General features: G+C 43.5%; 1 protein-coding gene across 3 annotated transcripts in view; it reads right to left on the bottom strand.

Annotated features, from left to right (window-relative positions):
* The window catches only part of CLYBL (citramalyl-CoA lyase), a 315,217-nt gene that overhangs the window by 175,883 nt on the left and 116,370 nt on the right, over positions 1–22,964 (bottom strand). The window lies entirely within an intron of this gene.

The raw sequence follows: 22,964 nt of genomic DNA, 5'->3' as shown, positions 1-22,964 counted from the left end.
CCTGAATGCATATGAACTAAGGCAAGACTGGCACAGAGAAAATACAAGACAGACGGAGAGGGGAAATGAGTAAGAATCCACATAGCCACAAAAATATCCAACACCAGATCCTGCAGCGTGATGCTCAGATGGCAATTTTCTTACGATGTCTTGAGACTCACTGTATCCAAGCCAGCGAGTGAGTGGGCGCTCAAGGAAAGATGCTTACAGGCATCATTGCTCTGCAAGGCACAGGACAGCATGTGTCATGAGACTCTCCAGCCTTTTAGCACACATGCTGATTGTGTATTTATCATTGAGCTCTCAAAGGCAGATTCACTAGAGTCAGAGGAAATGATTTCATAAATATCTCCTACAACATGAAAGAATCATAGAAAGAACTAATGCTAGAGAATGCGAAGATAGAGCTTTCCCGGGCATGTACAAATTTCTTTAAGTTTGAATTATTTGGAAATGAAGAAACAAGACGTATTTATGGCTATTGGGAAGCAGCTAGTTGCTCTGGAGTACACATGGCTCATTTTCCTTTCTTCACCGACTTTGTGCAGACATGATGGTCTTTGTTCAGGTTTTTACAAATACAGTTTTTTGTTTTGTTTTGTTTTTTCTCAAGATGGAGTTTTGCTTTTGTTGCCCAGGCCGGAGGCCAATGGTACAATCTTGGCTCACTGCAACCTCCGCCCCCTGGGTTCAAGCAATTCTCCTGCCTCAGCCTCCCAAGTCGCTGGGATGACAGGCGTGCACCACCATGCCCAGCTAATTTTGTATTTTTAATAGAGATGGGGTTTCACCATGTTGGTTTGGCTGGTCTTGGAACTCCTGACCTCAGGTGATCCACCCACCTCGGCCTCCTAAAGTGCTGGGATTACCGGCGTGAGCCGCCATGCCCGGCCACAAGTACAGTTCTTCAAGGGCATGAAAGTTAGAATGGAATGAATTGCTCTGAATTATCACGTAGAACCCTAAAGAGATTTCCATACTCATAGTGACATAACAATTCGAGGCTTCCAGAACATGGCCAAAGAACCGAGTATGATTTCAGATCTAAACCATCACAGGGACCCGTCAGCAGTTGGTGGGCGTCCACAGGCTTTCCATGGGCCCATAACAGGGATTCTGGAGGCAGAAAGGCACCTTGGGGGCCACCTTGGCCAGTGTGGTCTTAAAACAGTAGGCAGAACCCGACCCATCGTTTCTGAGCCTGGCCAGAGTCTGCCAACACGTGCTGAATACCACAGAGTACTCATGAAAATATGACTTAAAATACTTTCCTTTCCTCCCCTCATTTCCTTTCCTCAAGTACTACGTTCACACGGTGTGTCTAAGTGTGTTTATTTGAAAATGCAACCCCTTTTAAAGGGCTTGACTGTTTCACATTATGAACATTGAAATTAGGAGATAAAAATTTCCATATAAACCCATTTATAAAACACCATTATTGGAGGACTATTTCAGCTTGTTATTGGCTGCTTATTTGACCCAAATACATTTTTAAAAAGAGACGTGATCCTGTGTTTTAAGATTTTGGTAACTTCTAAGAGCAATTTTACTCTTTTTAAGAATTAAATGAAATCACAATGTTAGCTTGGCAAAACACACCAACCCTGAATTTTTTAAATGCCACTGATGTGTATTCCCTGCACTTTTTGAATCCTCATGACGATGTCTGTTAATAGCATGAGAGTCACAGCTGAGTGTCCAACTAGTCAGGGAACGCCGTGTAGTACAGTGACAGATGCAGCACTTGTCCCCCTCCCTCCTTCCAGGTGACTGCTCCCACTCTCATTTCCTTTCTTCTTTTCACAAGAATTTATCGAGCTCCACACCAGGCATCTCTGCCACTCATAAACTGAGTGATCCAGTAAAGTCTAAACTTTGAATACCTAAGTTTTCCGGGTTTCCGTTTTGTTTTTTACCATGTACAATCCGGTTCAAGTCCCCTTGAATCTCTGGGTCTGTTTAGTTTGACACTGACACAAGCTTATCAGCACTGAGCAGAAGGCCTTTTCCGTGGCTGCACTCAGGTGTGTTGACTGACTGACCAACGGACTGACTTGGCAGCCTCCTACCTGGTTAATTGCAGGGACCATCCAAGTCATCATCTGGGGAAATGTCTCCTTTGTCAGTGGCCAAAAACCCTTCCATTTGATCCATTTCTCAGACAAATTCTAATAACTATCTGCCCTATACAATGCCATAACCACCATCTGTCCCCTACAGGCTGAAACACAGCTTACTCGAGAAGACAGCTAAACATAAAATGAACCAAAGATATGTTCTGATCAATACAAATACACAGAAGCCTATCCCAGAAATACTTTTAATCAATTTTATACAACTGATTTGTTCTTTTAAGAAGCCTTTAATTTACTCCATCCCTAATTAAGTTGTTATATGAATCACAAAGGTTTAAATATTAAGATAAAGGCAGATATTTCAATCAGGGAATACCCACCATGGTTTAATTAAAGAATTTTTGCATCTCACTTACAGAACATCGCTCCTTAAGTACTGCATGGCATTTATTTAAAATGTCCCGGAGGCAATTAAGCCCTAGATTAACAATAAAATTTTCTTCCTTAACTTCATTCTCAATTACCATGAAGCTCATTTCTCATTGCCTAGGACTTCCTGCACGTGGTACTCAATAAATGTAACTCGCATGTAATTGCATGTAAGCCACCAAAATAAGGTTAGAAAAAATTGACGTGCACAGTAGCTAGCCTCTTCTAAAAGTTGGAGGACCTCACTGTGGTGCAGTTTGCCTCCCTTGTCACCTTCAGCTTACAGCCTAGCACATCTGTGTTGGGATGACTCCACTCTGGGTCATGGGACAAACAAGGAACCTGGTGACCAGGACACAATTCCTAACTCTTGACAGTTCTGTTTTTCTTGAGCTCACGAGGGGAAAGCATAGTGATTAATAACACTCTTGCGCACATGACTCCTCTGGTCTGTGCTTCAAGGAGAAACAACAGGTCATGAGCCCCCAGACTCGCCGGCTCCAAAAATCTTGCCACTTCCCTGGAAAGGAGGTGAGAGGTAAGGAAAGCCTAACAGTGAAGAGCATGGGCTTTGGAACCCGGCACACCTGGAGCTGGTGACACCCTAAGCATGTTACTTAACCTCTTTAAATCCCAGATTCATATTAGCCATTGGATATAATAATAGGATTGTTGTGAGAAGTCAATGAAAAGATACATGTAAAACCCTTGATGAGACCGGGCGCGGTGGCTCAAGCCTGTAATCCCAGCACTTTGGGAGGCCGAGACGGGCGAATCACGAGGTCAGGAGATAGAGACCATCCTGGCTAATACGGTGAAACCCTGTCTCTACTAAAAAATACAAAAACTAGCCGGGTGTTGTGGCGGGCGCCTGTAGTACCAGCTATTCGGGAGGCTGAGGTAGGAGAACGGCGTGAACCCGGGAGGTGGAGCTTGCAGTGAGCTGAGATCCGGCCACTGCACTCCAGCCTGGGCGACAGGGCGAGATTCCATCTCAAAAAAACAAAACAAAACAAAACAAAATACCCTTGATGAAGCACCTCGTGCACAGGAAGCCCAACTGATAACGGCGACTATGACTGAGAAGGCACTTGCCCCTTCCCCTCTGACCGCCATGAGCTAGACACTTGGGCCTGGAACACTGTGGCAGGTATTTTGCCACATCTAGGAAACACACTTGCAGGGGGACCGGGTAGCTGCTGCTGTGTGGGGAGCTGGCCCTGCAGAAAATAAAGATGGATTTGTATCAACTCTCTGATGCCCTCCATATTCCTCAGAACTTAACCCTCAGACAAGTTATATATAAATTTGGGCTTATCTGTGAATTTTTAATCAGCACTAAAATAATGTTATGATTATCTATGTATATTAGTCTATATCTAAAAAAGAGACAAAAATCTAATCTAAAGGGCTTTTTTTGGCTTTCATTTTATTTTGGTGTTAGACAATTTTTAGTCAGTATTTCATTGATTCAACAAATAGATACTGGGCACCTAAGCCAGGGTCTGGGAATATGAAAATGAGGACAGAATTCAGCCTTGGGGGAAGGTGAGGTCCAGCGAAGGCAACAGACAAAAAATGTGAAAACTGGGTAGAAACCAGTGGCCTGAAGCTTAGTGGGGAGAGGCTCATTCAGCCTAAGAGGGCAGTGGAGAGGGTTCTCAGAGGAATGACAATGAAATCCGGCCTTGGAGGGAGAAGGACAAACTCCAGAGTCAAAGATGCATTATGGGAGCCACAGAGCGAGGAAAACAGGCAGGACCATAAATTTCATCTCCTCGAGCAGCACTACAGGTTTTTTTTTCCTTGAAAATGTCATGCATATTTCTAAGTCTCATCTGTCGATTTCATGAAGGTAGAGGATTCCCAGGCATAAATATTAGCTATTCAAAATACCAAGACAGTGTTCCTTTGCCATGCTGTAGTCTGTCACAGATGGTTAGCAAAACAATGACCCTCATTATCCTAAAATTTTCTGAACCAAAAAAACCTCCTCTTTTGCTCTCCAATGAGATTTACATATGCTATAAAAATTTATCTTAGAAATGTATAGGATGGCAGGGTACGGTGGCTCATATCTGTAATCCCTGGACTTTGGGAGGCTGAGGTGGGCGGATCACCTGAGGTCAGGAGTTTGAGACCACCCTGGCCAACATGGCGAAACCCCATCTCTACTAAAAATACAAAAATTAGCTGGGCATGGTGGTGGGTGCCTGTAATCCCAGCTGCTCAGGAGGCTGAGGCAGGAGAATCGCTTGAACTCAGGAGGCAGAGGTTGCAATGAGCTGAGATCGCGCTACTGTACTCCAGCCTGGATGACAGAGTGAGGTTCCATCTCAAAAAAAAGAAAAAAAAAAAAAGAAATGTATAGGATGTAGTAATGCTGTTTCAAATAGACAATAGTCTTCCTTTAAGAAGATCCTTCCTGGCCGGGCGCAGTGGCTCAAGCCTGTAATCCCAGCACTTTGGGAGGCCGAGACAGGCGGATCACGAGGTCAGGAGATCAAGACCATCCTGGCTAACACAGTGAAACCCTGTCTCTACTAAAAAATACAAAAAACTAGCCGGGCGAGGTGGCGGGCGCCTGTAGTCCCAGCTACTTGGGAGGCTGAGGCAGGAGAATGGCGTGAACCGGGGAGGCGGAGTTTGCAGTGAGCTGAGATCCGGCCACTGCACTCCAGCCTGGCGACAGAGCGAGACTCTGTCTCAAAAAAAAGAAAAAAAAAAAAAAGATCCTTCCTTTAAATTCAGAATTGTGTTGAAAAGAGATATAGGACTATATTTTATATTAACTGAAATTGATGAGAAGCATGATTTAGGGATCTATAATGTACCAGGCATACTGTGTCTGTCTAAGATATAGTATGCTAAGATAAAAGGCACCAAGTCTTGTACAAACAAACCTATATTCTCAATGGTAGATTTTTTTTCTTTTTAACATTTATTAAATCCCTTATTTACATTATCTCACTTAATCCTTTAGACAGTCCTTTGAAGTGGGTACTATTATTGCTGCCTGTTTTATATATGGAAACACAGGTTTATTTTAATCTGTAATTTAAAATTTTTAAACAGGCAGCTATTGACAATATTATACCACATTTCACAATTGTACAATTAATATCAGTTTTCTCAGGGCACTGCACAAGCCAGAGCCTATTAACTCACATTTATATTAACCAGAGAAACTCCACTCTTTAAAGAGAAAAAAAAAAAAAAAGCCTGGGTGTGGTGGCTCACACCTCTAATCCCAGCACTTTGGAAGGCTGAAGTGGGAGGATTACTTGAGTCCAGGAGTTTGAGACCAGCCTAAGTAATAGAGCAAAGACCCCATCTCTACAAAAAAATTTAAAAATTAGCTGGGTGCAGTGGTGCCCGCCTGTGGTCCTAACTACTCAGGAGGCTGAGGCGGGAGGATGGCTTGAGCCCAGGAGTTTGAGGCTGCAGTGAGCTATGATCACACCACTGCACTTCAGTTTGGGTGACAGAGCGAGATTCTGCCACTAAAAACAAACACACAAACAAACAACAACAACAACAACAAAACAGATTCAGGCAAAGACAAAGAATGAGAGTGAGAATACTTTTTTTCCCTTCAAAATCATCTCTATTTGTGACAGCTTAGAGCAGCACTCAGCAAACTTTTGACTGAAAAGGCCAGATAGTAAACACTGCAGACTTTGTGGGCTGAGAGACAGATGGGAAGATGTTATATATGTGCTGGTATAGCAAGTGAGAACACAAATTTGCACAAATATTTTATTGATAAAATTCAAAATAAAATTGTGTAGATTTTATAGTAATATAGTTCTACTATATTTTATAGTAGACTTCTATAGTAATATAGTTCTGCTTGTGAGAAGAATGGAAATCTTTTGGGGTGAATAGCATTTTGCTTAACTGGGGTTCAAAGGTAATGTTCCCTATCATCAAATCATTCATCTGGAAAACTCATTCTTAGGTAGAGGGCTGTACAAAAATGGGTAGTACATGCGATTTAATTCATGGCCTCTGCTTTAGAATGTATGTCTATGAGTGTAGCCTGGACAAATAAATGTGTAGGTCCTGATCTAAGTTACAGGGCAAAATGGTTAGGACTGAAGGCCTCAGCTATCAAATCCCAGTCCCGTGTATGGGCCCCGGTTATTATTCAGAGACATCAGTAGGTAGAAAGCTTTCAGGGCTCCCTAACTTGGGAGGTTTGAAGTCGTTGCCACACCTACTAGTTTGCACTAAAGGAAAGTCAGTTTGGTGTGAATTACAATGGCCAGCGTTCCATTCTCCTCCTTTTTTTTTTTTTCCCTAAATCTCAATTTCTCTTACTTTTCTTATTCCCCCTATGCTGATGCCAATCAATTTCTTTCGGGAAAGTTTTAACAGATCGGTTTTATGTTTTGAAGTACAGCAAGTATTTCATCCTCTCTTTAAAATACAAAACCCAGAAACCCAGGCTTTTGAGGGCTCTCTGCTCTTTGTGTGATCACAGGGGAGGGGAAGAGAGAGGAATGAGGTGAGGAGGGAGGTTATTGGCTCACAAAAGTCCAGACAGTATTTGACTAAAAAAATGCAGAGCAGGGGAGCAGGGCAGAAGAAATGAATCAGAAATCCCACTAACAGAGAAAGGTTATTTTTCTTCTAAAAGATTAAGGATCATAGGTTTTCGTGCTTACTCAGATGGAACAAGAAAAGATTTTAACCTCTGCCTCATTCAGTTTGGGTCTGAACAAAATAAAAGTCGAGCACATTCAAAACATCCATTAGAACTTTCCTCTGTCCTTAAGATGGTGAGACAACATCTGGTGAAAGATTCGCGGTTACGCTGCAGTCACTAATAGTCACGGGACAGAAAAGCTGAAAGCCCACCAAAAAACAGACAGGGAGACGGAAGCTGCACTGCTCCCCATCTTTCATACAGACAGATATTCTACGTGAAGCGTCCTTGCAATTGCGAATTAAAATTGAGTTTAGCATCAAGCAGGACACACTAATTCCAGTTGTTCAGAAGGAACGGAGACGTGTGCATGGCTATTTTATAAGTGTTCAGAGGAGCATGGGCTGTTTCTTTTGAGGGAAGGAACCATATTTTCCAAATTAGTCCAAGGGGTAGTTGATGGGCGGAATGCCCATTTATCTACTTCGATAATGACCTGGTGTTCCTGATGACTAATAATGCCTTCAGGAAGTAGTTAAACACCACTATGTTGTATACTGGTGGTGTACAAGATAAAAAGCAAGGGAAATAGGCAAATGAGGAGAAAGAGGAAGTTCAGGCAATAATTTTGACAATAAAGTGGAAAACGTTTTAAGCATTCAAATTACGGCGGGTTCATTCCAGCCTTAGCAGCCCTCTCTGTCTACAGGGACAATTTTGGACAAGTCTGTTAATTTTCTTGGTAGAGTCAATTTCCTAGTAATTACAGTTTTTTGTTTTTTGTTTTTTTTTAAGTTCTGTTCTCTACCCATCTCTACTATATATTATATTACTGGGAGTATGAGATCTTAAAAGTTAATATAAATCTCTGATCACAATAACAAGGCTGAACGGGGAGTAATCTTTGAGGAAGAAAAACAAAGACAAATAACTGATTTCGAGAGCCATGATTTTAGGAAGTACTCTTCCCGCTGACTCCAGCACTATACTCCACACATAACAGATGCTAATTAAATATATACATGAATAAATAAATAAATGCAAAAGCCAATTGTCTTCAAATTAGCTTCACACAAATTCCCTTTCCTTAATCATACAGTATCATCAATAATGATTTGTAAAGCATTTTAAAAATTAGAAAAGCAAGTACAAACCAATGTGCTTCTGTTAATCATTCAAATGAAAAACACTGACACATAAGTTTCAAAGAAAGCTGATTTTTTTTTTTTTTTTTTTTTTTTTTTTTGAGACAGAGTCTCGCTCTGTCGCCCAGGCTGGAGTGCAGTGGCCGGATCTCAGCTCACTGCAGCTCCGCCTCCCGGGTTCACGCCGTTCTCCTGCCTCAGCCTCCCGAGTAGCTGGGACTACAGGTGCCTGCCACCTCGCCTGGCTAGTTTTTTTTGTAGTTTTAGTAGAGACGGGGTTTCACTGTGTTCGCCAGGATGGTCTCGATCTCCTGACCTTGTGATCCACCCGTCTCGGCCTCCCAAAGTGCTGGGATTACAGGCTTGAGCCACTGCGCCCGGTTGAAAGCTTATGTATTTTTAAATATCTTTGGGTTAAGTATAAAGTTATCCTGTCGAGACTGATGGGCAGGGAAAAGGTAATGAATGCCTCTTATATTACAGCACAGTATTTTCATATCTTATTTTCATATCTTCACTCGATTTTTAAGCTGTCAAGATATTTATAACACCTTGAGTTAATCGGTATGTTCCCTGAGATCAGAAATGCTACAGGTTTTAAAACTCATTTAAAATAGCAAAATTATAAAATAATGACCCATTATCATAATCTCCCTATCCACATAGCTTAAGACACACAGGAAACTGATTTCTCTCTGAAATCAAAGAAAGAAAAACACCTTTAAAATAGGCCAGGCAGGTTGGACGCGGTGGCTCACGCCTGTAATCCCAGCACTTTGGGAGGCCAAGGTGGATGGATCACGAGGTCAGGAGATCGAGACTATCCTGGCTAACAAAGTGAAACCCCGTCTCCACTAAAATACAAAAATTAGCCGGGCGCGGTGGCAGCCTGTAGTCCCAGCTACTCGGGAGGCTGAGGCAGGAGAACGGTGTGAACCTGGGAGGTGGAGCCGAGATTGCGCCACTGCACTTCAGCCTGGGCAACAGAGCAAGACTCTGTCTCAAAAATAAATAAATAAATAATAAAAAATAAAATAGGCCAGGCACAGTGGCTCACACCTGTAATCCCAGCACTTTAAGAGGCTAAGGAGGGAGGAACGCCTGAGCCTAGGAGTTTGAGACCAGCCTGGGCATCATAGTGAGACCCCATCTCTACAAAAAATACAAAACTTAGCCGGGTGTGGTGGGATGTGCCTGTGGTCCCAGCTACTTGGCTGGTGACGGGAGGGCTGAGGTGGAGGATTGATGGCTTTGGGCCTGGGGAGGTTGAGGCTGCGGTGAATCATGTTTATGCCACTGCACTCCAGCATAGGTGACAAGGTAAGACCCTGTCTCAAAACAAACAAACAAACAAAACAAAACAAAACAAAAATTCTGCCATATAATGCTGAAATGTCTAAAATACTTTGGTGTGGAAAATCAGTAGTCTTTATAGAACATAATGCATCCAGAAAAAAAGGAAACAGTAAGAAAGAAAGGAAAAAGAAAAAACAAACATAGCCCCAAGGAAAACGAAGCCCCAGCAGAATGTGCTGCAGCCATCCCAAGCCCCTGGTACTATTCGTGCAGGGATGCCTGCATGCCCTGTGCTCCAAAGTGTGTCACCACATCAGCCTCCAGGGGAGAAGCAATTAAAGGACAGCTCTCACTGCAGAACTGAAGCCCAGTTCCTGAGGTACGAAAGCTAAGTGAAACCATTCTGGTGTGAAGTGTGTTATTCAGTTTACTTCTTAGCTAGAAACAGAGGTTAAAATTGAGAACACAGGATTCTTCACATCAGGAGATGTCTGAGGCCCTTCCTTCCTCCCTCCCCATCCAGGGTTCCACTGTCCATGTGGCCACAGCACGTCCACGAGAGTCATCCTGCTAACACCTATCTACCCTCGGCCTCTGTCTGCTCAGACTTTGAAACTGATGTATGGCTTCCTTATCACCTAGCACAGCGTAAATGGTGGCCAATGTCTCTGTTCTGCTGGTGAAATCATCAGTAAGTTTTATCTCAGTGCTTTGAGGTATTCTTTGGCCTTTTTTTAAAAAAATATAAGCAGCTACAGTCTTATTTTTTTTATTTTTGTAGAGACACGAGTCTTGCTATGTTACTTAGGCTGGTCTCAAACTCCTGGTCTCAAGTAATCCTCCCGCCTTGGCCTCCCAAAGTGCTGGGATTACAGGTATGAGCCCCTGGGCTCAGCCAGTTTTTTTTTTTTTTTTTAAGCAGGCTAGATAGACATATAATCTGCAACTAGGCTTTGTGCTTTAGTAAAGAAACAAAAGTCATTTCAACTTTTAAAGAAGGCTTTGCTACTTCAATTTTGACTATACAACTTTTCTGTCCATGTTTATTTTTCTTTATACAGAGCCATCTGCCAATATCTGGCCTATATTAACAAAGTACAACAAAACCAGGACCCCCCCTCTCCTTGCCAAGCCCCCATTCGTTTTTTTGAAACAGAATCTCGCTCTCTCACCCAGGCTGGAGCGCAGTGGAGAATCTCGGCTCACTGCAACCTCCGCCCCCGGGGTTCAAGTGATTCTCCTGCCTCAGCCTCATGAGTTGCTTGGACTACAGACATCTGCCACCGTGCCTGGCTAATTTTTGTATTTTTAGTAGAGATGGGGTTTCACCATGTTGCCAGGCTGGTCTTGAACTCCTGACCTCAGGTGATTCACCTGCCTCGGGCTCCCAAAGTGCTAGGATTACAGGCTTAGCCACTGCGCCCGGCCCAAGTCCCCACTCTTTAGGGGAAAGAATGGGGAGGCTGCTCTGTGTGTTTAGCAGGATGGTCGGCACTGCCTCTGGGGCTCCCTCCCCGGTCCTGTGTCCATGCTCCTCCCGCCAAGGCCCCAGGAGTGGTCCTCTGGCCTTCAGCTCCTATCATCTTGGGTTGCTCTGCTGCTCTCTGAGCCTCTGGAGTCCTTTGCTCAGAGACTCCACTGTCCCCAGGCTCATCCCATCTCCATACCCGGAGGGAGCCACCTTGCCCCTCCTCTTGCCCTGGCATGGCCCGTCTTGAGGAAAGCTGGAAGGGTAAATGCTGCCAGGAGCCGTCCTGGGTTCTCACTAAGAGGCCAGTCAACCAGGACACCCAAAGCTTTCTGCTCTCCCTACAACATGCTCCAGCCTCCTGGGCAGTGCTGGGCTGCCCCCCACCAGCGTGCTGCGCCTCCCCTGGGGTGACAGGTCCTCAGTGCATTTGCAGGCTGCGGTGGTGATTGGTTCTGCCACACATGCTAGTGAAGTTTAAAAGGAAGATCCAGATACCAAAGGAGTACATGGATGCAGAAAAGTGAGGCCTCAGCTGCCTAACCAAGAGGCTGGTTTCCAGAGTGTCCTGGGTATACCTTGAGATCCATGGCCACTGTGACAAGGCCTTGGAAAGATGAGCAGCTCCAACAGTGGCCAGCTATCCTCCAGCCGGCAACTGGGTCACAGGACTGGCCACGCTGATGCAGAGCCAAGGGTGGTGGAGGCACCAGCCATGCTGATGTGGGACCAACAGGGGTAGGAGCAATGCTGATGAGGGATCGACGGAGGTGGGGACACAGGCAACGCTAATGAGGGACCGACAGACGTGGGGACACAGGCAACGCTGATGAAGGACCGACGGTGGTGGGTGCACCAGCCACACCAACACAGTACCAATGGTGGCAGAGGCACTGGCCATGCTGATGCGGTGCCAAGGTTGGCGGGGGCATGGGCTACAGTGCCACAGGGCCAACGGTGGCCGGGGGTAGTGGCAGCGGGGAGTCAGGAGAAGAAGACATGCGGAATACTCAAGTGCAGGCTGAAAGTGGTCCAGGATTCCGTCTTCCTCTTTCTCCTTTATTCCTAAATTTTATCAGTAGAAGACCATCATTTGCTAATTGACAGAGAAAGGAAAATGTTTTCAGTGACTGCCAAGTGCCTTGTCAACAGGCTGATGGCTGGCTGCACTTTCCGCAGTCCCCTCTGGAGGGTGGAGAGCAGTGACGATGAATCTCTGGCCTCTCTTTCCTGCCTCCCATTTATACACATTTCTAAAGCCCACCAAATCCCTAAGATATTTAGCCCGAAGCAGATCCAAAGGCATACATCTTATTGATCAGATGAAACCACGCCTCAGAGATACATTTACCTCTGGCTGTCACCACCTCCAACCACTATTCCCTATGTCTTTTCCTTCAGCATAACTGACACTCAAGCAGATGAGTGACAAAGGAGCCCGATCGAAAGGGCTGCTGAAGGAAGGTTTGGAGGGCCTTTGGCTCAAATCACATGTACATTATCTCCATATAAATGGCCAAGTACATTTGTTGGTCACCAGCAATGTGTCAGGCATACGACAGCACAAAGACACTCTCTCCCCTCTTTAGGCCTCACACTTTTAAAAGACAAGAGAAACAGTCCAGATCATCTTTTCAGTACTACTTGTTTCCAGCTGAAGATGAGATCTTTTAATGCAGCCCTTCATCCTGATCTCCAGGAAGGAGACAACTGGATGGCTCTGGCCATTCTGTTTTCTCTGGTTCTCACAGCAAGGGCCTGCAGAAATTCTAGAACACAATTATGAGGAAAGAAGCTCTCAGCATTCCAAAGCAGAAGGAACAACTATCTTGAATATGCCAAAAATTGCTGTCTTTAAGGTATTAAGGACCCAGTTTATATATACTACGGTGGGGCTGGGCGTGGTGGCTCATGCCTCTAATCCCAGAAGTTTGGGAGGCTGAGGTGGGAGGCTCATTTGAGCCCAGGAGTTTGAGACCAGCCTGGGCAACATAATGAGACTCCATCTCTACAAAAACAAAACAAAACAAAACAAAAACACACAACAGCCGGGCATGGTGGTGCAAAACTGTGGTCCCAGCTACCTGTGAGGACTGCTTGAGCCCCGGAGGCTGAGGCTGCAGTGAGGCGTGATTGCACCACTGCACTTCAGCCTGGGTAACACAATGAGACCCTGTCTCTATTAAAAAAAAGAAAAAAAAGAAAAAAAGAAAAGAAGTTGGCTCACGCCTGTAATCCCAGTACTTTGGGAGGCCAAGGGAGGCAGATCACAAGGTCAGGAGATCGAGACCATCCTGGCTAACACAGTGAAATCCTGTCTCTACTAAAAATACAAAAAATTAGCCAGATGTGGTGGTACGTGCCTGTAGTCTCTGCTACTCAGGAGCTGAGGCAGGAGAATCGCTTGAACCCAGGAGGCAGAGGTTGCAGTGAGCTGAGATCGTGCCACTGCACTCCAGCCTAGGTGACAGAGCAAGACCGCACCTCAAAAAAAAGAAAAGAAAAGAAAAGAAAACATATGTGTGTTAAGTATTAATAAGTACCCAGTTGGTATTTATTGGGGGAGGAGGCCAGTATGGTGGCTCACACCTGTAATTCCCCCACCGAAACAGAGCTTTGGGGAATACCCTCACAAAACTCATTAAAAGAAATATAATGGGATCTGTAATATTAATACTAATATTGTCTTTATTTTTATTTATTTTTTGAGACAGTTTTGCTCTGTCGCCTAGGCTGACGTGCAGTGGTGTGATCTCCGCTCACTGCAACCTCCACCTTCCAGGGTTCACACCATTCTCCTGCCTCAGCCTTCCGAGTAGCTGGGACTACAGGTACCCGCCACTATGCCTGGCTAATTTTTTGTATTTTTAGTAGAGACAGGGTTTCACCCTGTTAGCCAGGATGGTCTCGATCTCCTGACCTGGTGATCTGCCCGCCTCGACTTCCCAAAGTGCTGGTATCACAGGCATGAGCCACAGCGCCCGGCCCTTTTATTTATTTATTTATTTTTTTGAGATGAAGTCTCACTTTGTTGCCCAGGCTGGAGTGCAGTGGCATCATCTTGGCCCATTACAACCTCTGCCTCCTGGGTTCAAGTGATTCTCCTGCCTCAGCCTCCCGAGTAGCTGGGATTACAGGCGCGTGACACCACTCCTGTCTAATTTTTGAACTTTTAGTAGAAATGGGGTTTCACCAAGTTGTCCAGGCTGGTCTCGAACTCCTGACCTCAGGTGATCTGCCCGTCTCAGCCTCCCAAAATGCTGGGATTACAGGCGTGAGTCACGATGCCCAGCCAAAACCAGGTTCTGAATGTACATCCCTACACTCCTTTTTTGGGGGAAAAAGCAAGTAGTAACCAGGTAACTTCCCTGGCCCTCAGCATGCATGAAGGAAATGAGAATGTAGGTGCCTGAGGCCCTATAGACACCACTGCCTTAGGGATTAATGGGAGCGGGAGGGGCGCTCATGGGGGATGCACTGAGGGCCAGGCCTGTGCCAGCGGCTTTACCTTATTCAGAGTTTAATTCTCACACCGACCCCTGAGCTGCTGGCTCTTCCCTTTTCAGGGGAGGAAAAGTAAATGACAGCCTGTGTCCTCTCCATGACACCACTCTGCCTCCATGGATCTCTCCAGTTTTAAGTCTCGGGAAATCTATCAATCACACAACTTCAGTTAGCATTCCAAGAACTAGGGGAAGGCCCGAGTAATCTATTCAAAGACATGCTTCAGAAAGAACACACCACCCCCACAGAGAGTTAAAGCTGATTATCAAGAAGCAGGATACTTAGGTGTTTCTGCTATTTACATAATCATTGTAAATATAAGTAACAGACTAATTACATTGATAATTATGACAATGAGCCTGGCATGGAGGAAGAGTTTAATAAGTAATATTTGACGAATGAAAGAGTTCATCTTTGGGTTCTTAATCTCGAAACATTACCAAAAAGAATAAATGAGAAGTCTAACATCTTATTAATTTGAAAATAATAATTTAAGAAAATTCTTATAATTGGCTATTAAACTTTTAGCAGAACAGTAGTAATTATCATAAAACATACTCTAAAATTAATTCTGAAATCTTGCCTTAATGTGTTTACATAAACATATTAGATGTATACATTCATGAAAATAGACCCATTTACATTCAATTGAAAAACAGATGCTTCAACTGGAGAAAAAGGGATTTTATCTATCCATACCCAAAGCTATCTTAAATTAGGACTTTTAACCTGTTGCCCTCGTGCGCATGTGCAGTAGCTGGATTAACAGGACAGAAAGCAACAGCCCAAGAACCGACCCTCCTGCATCAAATGAGTAAACCAAAAAGGAAAGGGGATTTACGCAAACACCACAATGCCTCCCTGGGAGCCGTTCCAGTCCATCAGAACGAAATCCACCCTTTCAGCGGCATGGAAATGTATGGATACTGAATAGACCTTGCATTTACAATAAATAAACATTACATACATTCTCCAAAATGAGCTTATAAAATACAACAGGTATGGGACTCAGTTTAACTAAGCACTTTAGATATATCCTAACACCAAATCGGCTAACATTTCCCACTGAGTTTCTACAGCATAGTACTAGAATGTCCCTTCATCTCTCTGATGTCCTCTCCACAAATAAGAAAGTTGGTCAATAAAAGAAAACAGACAACAATAGAATCCAGTTTTCTACCTGATCCTGACCATCCTGGGGCCAATCTTCAACTTTCCCACAACGGCCCCAGTGAAAGCTTACATCGTCAGCCCTCATTTTTCCTTTTCTTTTGTTCTCCTTGAGAGCAGTTCCTGAAACTTACCCAAGCTGTGAGCTTCTGAGTAAGAGGCAGGTCCAGAACCTTAAAAAAAACCCATGGTATTACCATAGTAAATCACCATCTTACTGTTCGGTCTTCTCTTCTTTTACATTAAGATTTGTTTTCTGCCAGCAACCTGAGAGCGGGCTCTTTCCTAAGCCGAGATCCCAGATCACGGTCATGTGTAGAGGCCAGCCTTGCTTGTCAAGTCTTAGAGAGCTGTCTGCAGTGCGTGCCTCTTCCCCATAGCCAAGTAGGCCCGAGAAATGCTAATACTCAGCAGGACGCATCAAGAACTTTCAGCCTCAGCAATGGCTAAGAAGAAAGTATCACAAATTGACTGAAATTATCTATAGCACAAAAGAAAAGAGAAGGAATTAATCAAAGTCTCTCTCTTAATGCAATGCTTGATTGAACTACCCCAATCCCTTTTTAAATAGGACACTGGTGGCAAGTGACCCCAACGACACGCCCTAGAGAGGTACACAAGGAACACTTGTTCCATTTTTTTCTTTTATAACCTCATTAAGGAGGATTTTGAAGATTGTCCCTGAATATAAGAACAAAGTGTCCTAAGACATCTCTAACTTTTTATGTCTTTAGCCTTTTGCTGCTGCAATGGCCTTTGCGTCTGTAACTCGGTGCGTTCTGCTCGCGCTCACCTCCCCACCCAAACAAGAACTGAGAGAGAAGTCTGCACGAAAACAATCACAGCTGTACCCTCTAAACGCAGAGATGAGCTGGTTTCTTACACCAGAAAGTTTTGCCAAGACCAACTTGGGATCCATTCTTTTTTTTTTTTCATCTTCTCCAAGTCGGAGCTGCCATTAATTAGCTCTGGGGGCTGTTTCCAGGCTCTTATCAAGGGAGGGTGCCGGCTGCCAACCCTGCCTGGTGTGAAAATACTCCACCGCCAGGAACATTTTCCTCAAAGTGTTTGTTGATTCCACGCTTTGGTTTAATATGGAGGATTATATTTTACAATCAGAAACAAACAAACAGATTTATAACCGAAGACTTGAAAGGCAAACAGGGGAAAATCAAGCGAAAGACTGAGCCTAAATGCAGTATTTTTATTGACTTCTTAGAAACCAAATAACCTGGCATATTAGTGTGTGCATTCTGCAACAGACATTCAGCCCCATTGTACTACTTAGAAGAGAATAAAAAGAAACCCTACTGTTTGAAACCCAGCGGAACATCCCCGCACCACGGCACAACTGTTCCCTCATGCATGAATGGGAAGGAGATGAAAGAAAAGATGGACTTCTGAGGTACAGCAAAAAACAAAGACAACAAAAGTGCTGACCATGAGGGAATGACACAACTCATTGCAGCGCAAAGGATAAGAGAAAGGAGCTCAGACAATGGTGAGGACAGCCAAGTGACACGGAGGAGAATTGAAAAATCTACACAAGTGTCTTTTCTCTCCGCCCTTGATGAAAAACAATTAAATGTTGGTACATCTGTCACAGAAAAGATCACTGAAACCTGTAACCATCATGATGAATGGTAACTTACCTACCCAAACTGGAACTCTCCAGTTAAACCCTGTCACCTGTTTCTTACCTACCCTTACTAAAATGAAAAGTTTTCATTTCTGTGACAATTTACCACATCTGAATATGCTGTAACAAATTCTTACACAGAGACTAAGAGGCACTGAAGATGCCCGTGTACCCATGGATGGGAACATGGATACGAAGGTTTAACACACTCCACGGAAAACATGGGCCTCAAGAAATTTCCGGAGAGAAACTACAGATTTTCCTCTTGACTCACATTACGATTACAGCCCTATTTAATCTGAATTTCAGATTGGTTTTCCATCCAGCAGCAGCTCCAACATTTTGGCTTTAAGAGTCGTTGCTCTCAAACCCTACTGCCAAGAAGATATTGTTTGTAAACATTTAATAAGAATGAAGAAAGCTCATGATTTAATGCTACTTTTAGGTAAATGCAGTCATTGGTATGTGATGGCAATAATTACCTTTTGATGTTTCTGTTTTTCTTAAACAGAGCACACCTGTCCACACTTCACTAACATTGAGCCCTGCTAATGAAGTGTTCACTGAGAAAATCCCATCTACCAAATATATGAAAAACCCACCATATGAAATCCCCACTAGATGTTTATTGCTCCGGAAGTCCACCAGCCTGGGAAAGTCACACGGTGTTTTAAAGCCAGCTCCTGGGCCTTATTCCTGGCTTGATAACGTGCAGCCCTGCACAACAGCCAAAAAGCAGTTATTGACCCTGTCAGAACGCCTGATTAATGGATAAACGCTGTAATTGATTAGCAGAGAAGTGTGAATTAAAACAAGGCATGGCATCAATAACCAGCCTCTGACAACAGCAGTTGACGTAAAATGTAAAACAAGAGCCTGCGGCTATATCTCATCAAAGGCACACTTTTCTTAAAACAGGGGAGAAAGGGGGAAGTAAACAGGCCTAGTGTCCTGTCCTCTTGGTAATGATGCTGTGTGAAGCCACCAGCAAACGGCATGGGAACTCAGTCGTCAGTCCAGCTTCATATATCAAGCGGTGCAAAGCAGTTAAACATTTCTATTGTTCTGGGACTTAAAACAAAAGCATAGAAGAAGTCCTAGTCTCTCTTCATTTTTTCACTGGGAACTCTCCACGTATAACCTCAAAGAAAAGTGAATTCTGCCTGATTCAGTGCTCCTGGAGAGGTAGGAGGCACAGCTCACCGGAATATTGCTTCTAACTGCTACTGGAAGTGAAAAATGCATTCATTCATTCACTCATTCATTCATTCATCCAGCATCTGGTATGAACCAGTGACTCTTCTGGGTTGGAGAGTACAAAGATGAATAAGGTTGGCGGCAGGCTGAGTTGATGCAGACCCACTCCTGCTGAAATTACACACAGCTATTGGAAAATCTAAAGCAACTTTGAAAAAAAAAAAGGGGGGGTTAATGTGTAGCTCAGCTTGATAGAAAGAGGAAAGAGAGATTCCCAAGTGCCAGAAACAAAGCAGAATCTCCAGGCTGGGAGGAAACCTCCAGCTGATGTATCCACCGAGGGCTGTCAGCCCTTGAAACAATAAGTAGGGGTCAGAGTGTCAACACCCCTGGGGACAGAAGACACCAGCCAGGCCTGTGTAAGATGAGGGGGAAACTGGACCAAACCGGACCCCTTAAGAAGCTACCCAGTCCATGAAAAGGGAACTGGAAGAACCATGCTCACCAAAGAAATAGCAAGGAGGCCTGAGGTCTGGCTTGAGCTCTAAAAAGTAACCAAAAGCTTTTGTGTGAATCATCAGAATCAGAAGCCTGTGCTAAGAGCAAATGCGGGGATTAAGTTGACACCACCCAGTTGGGTTGGAAATCACAAACAGAGAAATTAAAAATTAAAACTTGTTCAAGACCTTAAAATAACTGAGCCTTGGTTTGCAGAAGAAAAAGGCAAAGCAGTGCTCCAGAAATGTATCCACAATCCAGGGCACATGGACTCCCAGAGGCAAAAACAACCCCTGCTGAAGATGAGCTCACAATAAAAAATTCTAACCAGGCCAGGAACGAACCTACCATGCCAAGGGTCTGCAAGTACAACATGAGGGCCAATGGGTACCTGGGAACTGGAAATAAGTGAAAACCTAAAAAAGAATCTGATATATATTTTTAGGGCTATTAAAGTGATACAAGAAGGAACAGTAACCATTGAAAGAAAAGGACATGATAGAAAATAAAAATTAATTTGAAAGAGAACCAAATAGCAGATTTAGAAGGACAAAAACAGAGTCACTGAAATAATAAGTAAATTAGTAGATTATATATGGCCAATAAAAGATTTAGGGGCCGGGAGTCATGGCTCACACCTGTAATCCCAGCACTTTGGGAAGCCGAGGCAGGCGGATCACTTGCGGTCAGGAGTTCAAGATCAGCCTAGCCAACATGGTGAAACCCCGCCTCTACTAAAAATACAGAAAATTAGCAAGGCGTGGTAGTGGGTTCCTGTAATCCCAGCTACTCAGGAGGCTGAGGCAGGAGAATCGCTTGAACCCAGGAGGCGGAGGTTGCAGTGGGCAGATATCGCATCATTGCACTCCAGCCTGGGCGACAAGAGTGAAACTCCATCTCAAAAAAAAAAAAGAATTAGGGAACTACAGAATGGATGCAGGGAAATCATACAGAACATGGCACAGAGAGGTAGGAGATGGAAGACGTTAAGAAACCAGGGAACATGAGACCTTACAACAAATGCTAAAGAGAGAATAGAAAGAATGAGGACTTATGACTGAGATGTTTTCAGAATGGAAAGCAGTATTTAAGTTATCAGACTGAACAGCATAGTCAGGAGCCAGATAAACAATCACAAATCAACACCTAACACATAATAGCGAAGCTTTAGAACACATAGAGAGAAAAGACAGATTACCCGTGAAAAAAAGAACAATTTTTCTGCACAGTAGAATGTTACTAAGCAGCAAAATCAACCCAAAATTAATGGAATAGTATTTTAAAGTATTGAGTAAAACAAGAGCCTGCGGCTATTGAGAGAATATAGCTTTTAGCCTTGAACGCAACTAAGTATTGAGAGAATATAGCTTTTAGCCTTGAACGCACGTTCTCCAGAAAAAGGCTGAAGAAAGTTACTATTGTTAGACCTTTACTGAGAGAAGTGACCAATGCTATATTTCAGGATAAAAGACTCAATCCAAAAGAAAACGGTGGGATCCAAAGGAGCAATGGTGAGCAGAGAGGCTGTAAACATGTAAGTAAATCTAAATAAGCCAGCAATATCAATCATAATGTTGTCTCATTTAAAACAAAGTATTAAAAAAAAAAACAACCAAAAAGTTAAGTACTAGACTCTGATAACATGCTACACAGGTAACACGAAAGACTGGGAGTGAATATCAGAGCCAAAATATTCCGAGACATTTTGATCAGAAGGAGAGCAGAGATATATCCATTAGCTTTAGACTCAAATAAAATATGCACATTAAATTATAAATGTAATCACGAAAAAAAAGAATGTATACTTTCCAAATCAATAGGAAGAAATAAACAAAGTAGAATAAGAAAACTATAATAAAATAAAATAATAAAACTAAAAAAATAAAATAGGCCGGGCGTGGTGGCTTAAGCCTGTAATCCCAGCACTTTGGGAGGCTGAGGCAGGTGTATCACGAGGTCAGGAGATTGAGACCATCCTGGCTAACACGGTGAAACCCCGTCTCTACTAAAAATACAAAAAAAAATTAGCCGGGCATGGTGGCGGGCACCTGTAGTCCCAGCTACTCGGGAGGCTGAGGCAGGAGAATGGCGTGAACCCAGGAGGCGGAGGTTGCAGTGAGCCGAGATCGCGCCACTGCACTCCAGCCTGGGCGACAGAGCGAGACTCCGTCTTAAAAAAATAAATAAATAAAAAATAAATAAATAAAATAAAATAAAGAGAACTAAGTACAATGAAGAGCAAAAAAAGAGAGGAAATACAAATAAGTAAACAGCACAGTATATAAAATTAGTAAAATATGGTAGTAAAACCAAATTTGATTACATTAGCAATCATAACAAATGTGAACAGATTAAATATCCCTGCTAAAAGACCAAGATTAAATTGAAAGAAAAAAGAAGTTTCAATTAAATACTGTTTATAAAAGATACACCTAAAACAGAAGGACATAGAATGGTTGAAAGTAAAACATAAAAAGGTGATCAAAATAAAAAGATATTGTCAAGCTGGGTGTAGTGGCTCATGCCTGTAATCCCAGCACTTTGCGGGGCTGAGGTGGGTGGATTGCCTGAGGTCAGGAGTTCAAGACCAGCCTGGCCAACATAGTGAAACCCCATCGCTACTAAAAATACAAAGAATTAGTTGGGTGTGGTGGCGAGCACCTGTAATCCCAGCTATTAGGGAGGGTGAGGCAGGAGACTCGCTTGAACCCAGGAGGCGGAGGTTGCAGTGAGCAGAGATAGCACCATTGCACTCCAGCCTGGGCAACAAGAGCAAAACTCCATCTCCAAAAGATATATATATATACATATATATATAGAGAGAGAGAGAGAGTGAGTCAGGTGATGCCTGTTTTGTTTCTTGATGTGACTGGCATAAAATAGGTTCTTGGCTGGACATGGTGGCTCACACCTAATCACAGCACTTTGGGAGGCCAAGGCAGTAGATCACATGAGGTCAGGAGTTTGAGACCAGCCTGAGTAACACAGCAAGACTCCATGTCATAAAAAACAAACAAACAAACAAATAAATAAATAAATCAGCCAGGCTCAGTGGTGCCTGCCTGTAGTCTCAGCTACTCAGAAGGCTGAGGCAGGGAGGTCACCTGAGCCCAAGAGTTGAAGGCTGCAGTGAGCCGTGATCTCACCAGTGTACTCTAGCCTGGATAACACAGGGTGACCGTATCTTTAAAAAAAAAAAAAAAAAAAAGAATAGGCCAGGCACGGTGGCTCATGCCTGTAATCCCAGCACTTTGGGTGCCCAAACAGGCAGGTTACCTGAGGTCGGGAACTCAAGACCAGCCTGGCCAACATGGAGAAACCCCATCTCTACTAAAAATACAAAATAAGCCAGGCGTGGTAGTGCATGCCTGTAATCCCAGCTACTGGGGAGGCTGAGGCAGGAGAATCGCTCGAACCTGGGAGGCGGAGGTTTCAGTGAGCTGAGATCGTGCCGTTGCACTCCAGCCTGGACAACAAGAGCGAAACTCCCACTCGGAAAAAAAAAAAAGTTCTCAACAGGTATTGCTCAGTGAGTGACTGAATTAATTAATATCAAACAAGATAGAGAGTAGGACAAAAACATTCTTAGGATAAAGAAGATCATTATCTAATGATAAAAAAGAACATTTTATCAGAAAGAAATAATATTTCTCAAATTGCAGACATCTGAAATAAACAATAAAATTATTAGAATTACAGAAGTAATTGATAAATTCACAACCAGAAGCAGAAATGGATAGATCTAATGGACAAAAATTTAGTAAGACTTGAACAGCATGTGAAGAAGCACTGCCTCATAGACACGAGTCCAGGAAATACCAGCCCAAATACGCTGAATTGGTTTGCTGGTTACTTCAGAGGGGCTTTTCCTGAATCTCCCTTATCCAATGAA

The sequence above is a fragment of the Chlorocebus sabaeus genome, chromosome 3 (assembly GCF_047675955.1).
Source record: "Chlorocebus sabaeus isolate Y175 chromosome 3, mChlSab1.0.hap1, whole genome shotgun sequence".
Lineage (NCBI taxonomy): Eukaryota > Metazoa > Chordata > Mammalia > Primates > Cercopithecidae > Chlorocebus > Chlorocebus sabaeus.
Note: the sequence above shows the minus strand (reverse complement) of the source record. Positions and strands in the feature narration are given on the sequence as shown.